The sequence below is a fragment of the Lithobates pipiens genome, unplaced genomic scaffold (genome assembly GCF_037356315.1).
Source record: "Lithobates pipiens isolate NorthernLeopardFrog02 unplaced genomic scaffold, aLitPip1_a1.2 Scaffold_16, whole genome shotgun sequence".
Lineage (NCBI taxonomy): Eukaryota > Metazoa > Chordata > Amphibia > Anura > Ranidae > Lithobates > Lithobates pipiens.
Window position 1 is genome coordinate 203,844,872 of NW_027507748.1, and position 6,449 is coordinate 203,851,320.

The 6,449-nt window shown below is 41.9% G+C and overlaps 1 pseudogene; it reads right to left on the minus strand.

Annotated features, from left to right (window-relative positions):
• LOC143984123 (amine oxidase [flavin-containing]-like) overlaps positions 1–6,054 on the minus strand; it is a 37,253-nt pseudogene extending 31,199 nt beyond the window's left edge.
• Positions 6,055–6,449: the final 395 nt, after the last annotated feature.

Here is a 6,449-nt window from a genome sequence, read left to right on the forward strand (position 1 = left end):
TGTTGCGTGGCCAGGATTTCTTGTTGCATGGCCTGGATGTTGGTCTCCATTAAGTCGATCCTGGCATTCCAGACCATGATCTGCCCTATCAGCCTCTGGGCACTTTCCGCTGAAAAGGGCTCCGCAGCTTCTCCTACCACCACCAGATCATCACCTAAAAACATGTGTAGATAAAAAATTGGTTAAAATATACAGCCATTAATTGTTTACCTTAAGCTGGGTTGTCAGACACTCACTTTCACTTTGTGGGGTGTGTAACTCCACCTGCTCTTCCTCCTCCACATCTAGCCCTGGGCTGGGCTCATCCAGTGGAGCTACGGAGCTTGGTCCAGCGGAGGATACCGAGCTCCGTAGCTCCCTCGCAGATACAGGACTGGGCAGCTCCAATACCGACGCAGGGCTGGGGTTGGGGCTGGGGCTGGGGCTAATTGCCCAATCAGGCTGGCGAGGTCGGGGGGTCCTGGGCTGCTCCGCCTCTTGTCTGAGTCTTTGTTTTCCTATGAGAATGAAAAAAAAAAAAAAAATACTTTTAAGCATAGTGATATTTGAGTTCAGAAATTTGAATATGAAACATTGGTTTAAAGTGGTGTAAAATTATTAGCTGGTTATTACAAGATCCTAGTTTAATACATCCTTAAAATGACTTTTTTTTAGTTAGGCTGTGTTCAGACTGCTGCGATGTGTGAACGCTGCAAATCTACTGTGGTTTCACGCATCGCATGCGGAGTTCGCACTGCCCTATGTGACCTGCTGGGAGTATCAGTGTAAAGTTCTATTGACACCTCCAAATTAGTTATCATTTCACAGTGCAATCTTTAAACTCGGACAGGAATCGGACCACATGGTGTGAACACCCATGTGATCCGATTTGGCTGTGGACTAAAAAAAGGGCCATGTACAAGTTTGGTCCGGATGCAATGTAAATTCAGCCATACTACATGCATGGCTGAAATCGCATCACACAGAGATCACATGTGATTTGCACTGCAGTGCGGTGCAAATCACATTTGATCTCGTACATTGCAGCAATGTGAACCTAGCCTTTAACCAAACTGTGATACTGTATATCTTTTGTCCAAGTTTCACAGACGGACACACTCGAATCAACGCCTGGAGTACCTGTGTGTGATTATGTCAAAAATGTTCTATGAAGGCCCAAACTACACTTATAAATGTTTCCTAGTCCAGATGTTGAACCAGCATTTTATCTATCTATCCATCTAATTTTTTTAATTGAGTCTACATTGCACTGAATAAATTTATGAAACTTTATTAAAAATTTATATCCTATAAACTGAGCGTGACAATTCAGTTTATCATGAAAAAAAAAAAAAAAAAAAAAAAAAATAATTAAAATCTAATCCAACACCAGATAAATTTACACCATACACAAATTCATGCTATTTACGCCCACATATACGAACAACCATATGCGCCATATGTTCATAAACTACCTACACGAACGATTAATATAAAATCCGCCAGATCTACAGTCACTATCTACACGAACGATTACGCTCAAATCCGCAAGTTTTACATACACTATCTACACGAACGCCTACGATCAAATCCGCCAGATTTACATACACTATCTACACGAACGCCTAAGATCAAATCCGCCAGATTTACATACACTATCTACACGAACGCCTACGATCAAATCCGCCAGATTTACATACACTATCTACACGAACGATTACGATCAAATCAAACGATTATGTCCGACAGTCACGAGAAACGCGGAGTTTACTCATTTTTTTCAGGACCTTTTTGATGCGGTCATATTGGTCCGGCTCCCTGGACTTGATGTCCGACCATCTTTTCCGCAGCTGGTCCTTTCCTCTCCGTACCCCGAATTTTGACTCCAAGGCTGTGACCACCTCGTCCAAGATGGCGCTTTTCCTTACATTTGGTTTTGGGTAAGGGCCATGTTCCCCATCATAATCCTCCCTTTGAAGGATAGCTACCATCTCCACCATCTCTTCGAACGCCATATTGGTGGCCTTATATCTCCTCCTTGCTTGGGGCCCACGGCTTTCCTCCGCGCTGCTCACGCTGCTAATTGAGCTTGCATCCGCCATTTTCCACTCTCATACACCCACAGCGGAAGGAGGGTAAAAGGGGCGGGGAAACACGGTCGCAAGGAACGTCAGGGGCGGGTGACGCAGGCGGAGCCTGAGCGCACGCGCCGTGTATAAAGCGGTACCACGAGGCCGTACGCTTGTCCGAACGGGAGCAGGGAGTGCTACACGCGATGGTAAGATAGTTATCATTTTATTTTCGGTGCATTTAAAGCCTGCGTTAGGGATATCCATATTGAATTTTATTCTTATTGATGTTTAATTGATTTCTATGTGGGTTGGTGGTTGAGTGGGCTTGGTGTTTTGTGTGGTAGTGTGGGGGTGGGTGTATAGGGGGTGGGGCTAGTGTGTGTGTGTGTGTGTGTGTGTTTGTGTGTGTGTGTGTGTGTGTTTGTGTGTGTGTGTGGGGGGGGAGTGGTTGTGTGTGGGGGGGGGGGGCAGTAGTGTGTGTGTGTGTGTGTGTGTGTGTGTGTGTGTGTGTGTGTGTGTGTTTGTGTGTGTGTGGGGGGGGGAGTGTTTGTGTGGGGGGGGCAGTAGTGTGTGTGTGTGTGTGGGAGTGTTTGTGTGTGTGTGGGAGGGGTAGTGTGTGTGTGTGTGTGTGTGTGTGTGTGTGTGTGTGTGTGTGTGTGTGTGTGTGTGGGGGGGGGTAGCGTGTGTAGTAGTGTGTGTCTCGCCTACATTGTCACAATATAGTGTGCATTTGGTCTGACTTTTTTTTTTTTTTTTTTCTTTTCAGAAAATAAAAAAGTATAGTGCAGACCCCTTTAAAGAGGAGGCCTTCCTCTCCACCTTTATAGATCTAGTGGAGTCCCACAGCAATCTGTGGGATACAAAACACCCCCAATACCCAATCCGTGCTGCCCGGAAGAAGACACTGGAGACAGTTTTGGCGTTTGTGAGAACCCGAGTCCCCCAGGCAGACACTACCTTTGTGAACGCCAAAATTCAGAACCTGCGTAGCGCGTATAGGCGGGAGCAAAGAAAGATCCTAGAGTCCCAAACATCAGGATCAGCAGCAGGTCAGGTCTATGTACCTAGGCTGTGGTATTATGACAGGCTGCGTTTTCTGGATGACACGTCAGAAGCCAGGCAGTCACTTTCGACTCTTCCGTCTACCCGTCCCTCCACCCTTCCCTCCGCCTCAGGTGAGCCATCCCTGGAAGATCCAGACCCTTCCTTGCTGGACGAGGTTGATGCGCCCAGCTGGAGCCAGGTATATTTTAGTTTCTAACATTTGGATTGCTCAAATATTAATGATGTCAAGTTCAATGTTTGAATTGCTTCCAAATCTAGGATTTCATCACAAATTAAATTAGATAGAAGGATACAGTAGTTTCCACAAATGTGGCTCAAATCTTGGTGAACTGATGGAAAAATGATGGTGTCAAAATGATAGCCTTTTGTATTTCAAGACAAATGTATTTGCAAGTGAGAACTGTAAAATTGTTAGTGATTGATGATTTCTAAATATAGACATATTTTAGTTATTGATTGCTTTGTTTTTTTACACAGGATGAGCTCACCCAGGAGGAGGCCAGGACCAGTGGTATGGAGGAGGAGGCCGGGACCAGCCACACGCAGGAGCTAGCTGGGCCCAGCAGGAGTAGGACTGAGAGCCAGGTCCCTCCCCTCCGCCTAGCCAGCAAAAGGCCCAGGAGGATGGGCCGTACAGAGGAGGAGTCCTTGGTGCTGATACGGCAAGCCACCCAGATTTTGACCAAACCCCCCAATCCGCAGGAGGCCTATGCCACTTATCTGGCTAGCAAGCTCCAAGAAATGGACAAACCCCAAAGAGACATGTGTGAGGCAATCTTCTTTGATGCCATACAACTGGGTCTGAAGGGTGAGCTCACACCCACCACGAAGCTCTACAAAACAGACCCTACTGCTCCTCATCCTCCTCCTCCTCCTCCTCCTACCACAACTCCACCACCAGAGGCACAGCCTCCAGCGAAGCGTGGAGGGAAGGCTAGACGGAAGAGTCGCAAGTGACTGCCTGGCTTCAGTCTGCTCTGAAAGAAGACGCAGGCTGTTGTAGTACCACAGTCTGGGGACATAGATCTCATCTGCTGCTGTTCCTGGTCTTTGGGATTCTAGGACCTGGTTGTGCTCCCTATGTACATGCTACGCAGGTTCGGAATTTTGGTGTCCACTCACTTGATGTGTGCCTGGGGGACAAAAGGCTTCACAAACGTCAAAATTGTCTCCAGTGTTGCCTCCCTTTTGATTTATTTTGGTTATGAGGAAAAATAAAAATTTTTGATTTAAAAAAAAAATTGTATGTTTTCTTTTTTTTTCTTTTTTTTTATCAATATTTTTGTATAATTTTGGGTTAAAAAAAACAAAGTTTATTTGTGAGTAGGCAGATACATGTCAAAAGACTCTGGGGGTTATTTACAAAACACATGTTCATGTAAATATGCTAACTTCAAGTGCAATTTTTAAAGCACTGCAAGTGCACTTGGAAGTGCAGTCGCTGTAAATTTGAGGCTTAACATTTGAAATGAGGGGAAGCTCTGCTGATTTTGAACATGCAATCATGTGTAGGCTAAAATGATGGTTTGGGTATCTATCTATCTATCTATCTATCTATCTCTACTTGCATAGTCCTGCTTGGCCCAAAAAAATGAAAGTCCATCTTGTTTCAAACCCCCCACCCAAAAAAAACCCAAAAAAAACAAAAAAAAAAAAAAACAATAGTAGTTCCAAAAATATATAGTAATAGATTTTTTTTTCTGAAATAAATATAAATATATATATATATATATATATATAAATATAAATATATATATATATATATATATATATATATATATATATATATATATATATATATATATATATATATATATATATATATATATATATATAATTTTTTTTTTTTTTTTATATAAATTGGGAATATATTTTTGATATAATTGGAAGATTAATCATAGGATGAGGATGAATAAAAACATGTAGTATAACTCTGTGTGAATATAAGCAGCAAAGCTACTTCACTTTTCTTGCATTACGAAGAAGAAAAGAACGGGCTATATTAAAAAAACCACAAAATTAGCAGCATGACGAATATGCTAGCTTCAATACGAACACTAGTTTTACAAGACCGAGCGCTTCCGCCCTGTAAATTCTTTCTGAGTATGCGCGGAACTTAGTTTGTCGAACAAGCCTACACACGGGCGGACTGTTCGCTGAAACAAGGTTTCAGCGGACAGTTTTTCGGAAATTCCGAAAAACCTTGTCCGTCCAACTGTCCGCTGAAACTGTCCGCTGAAAAGCCCACACACGAGCGGACTGTCCGCCCAAACACTGTTCAGCGGACAAAGTTGGGCGAACAGTCCGCCCGTGTGTACGCGGCCTGAGATTGACTTTGTTTTTACAAATTTCCATCAATGCCAGCTTTCAATATATTTGTTGAAGAATCCACCATATATGACATGGTTAGTATATTTTTTACCTGTACCGAGAAGGAGAAACACTCCCTTTTTGAAAATTCTTTCCTACAAGTGCCTTATAGACTTTCTGAGATATCAACGCTCTACTCAAACCACAAGGAAACATTTAATCTTAAACATGCGCCATAGACAACCAACTATGTGCATCAATTTTGATTCTTTACAGGCAGTGTTTGCGTATGTTATGCAGTTTCTACAGAAAATCTAATTTCTTTTGAAATATACAATTTACTCTGTACTGAAAAATTTACAATTCATTGTACTTTTAAATTTGTATTCTTCTAAAAAATTGTATAAGCATTCTTTTTAGATTATTCGTTGATTACATAAAAAAAACTGTAGAATTATTTATTTGGTTATACGTAGGCTTTAGATAATTACATGCTAAGGCTTGCCACTTAATTACATGTTACCTCTTTTCCCATTTCATCCATGGTCCTCCATAGATTGTTGTAATCCAAGTATACAATTGGGTTCCACATAGGAGGGAATGCACCTTTGAAGGCATGCGATTTCCCATAAGTGATTATAAATGAAAAAGAAAATAATTAATGTAATCATAACAGACAGCTTTAGCAAAATGTTGTACAAAAAGATGGTATAACTGAATCTGCTGCAATGTATCAGTGTCAATGTGTATACAGTTAGTGTATGCAAATATATATGTGTGCATATAGTTACATAGTTAGTCAGGATGAAAAAAGGCATAAGTCCATCTAGTTCAACCATAAAAATAAATAAATAAAAAATAAAACCAAACAGTCCCATATACTCAATCCTATACCCACAGTTAATCCAGAGGAAGGGGAGAAACCCCAGCAAATCATGATCCAATTTGCTAAAGAAGAGGAAACAATTCCTTCCTGACCCCCAAGAGGCAATTGGATTTTCCCTGGATCAACTTTACCTATAA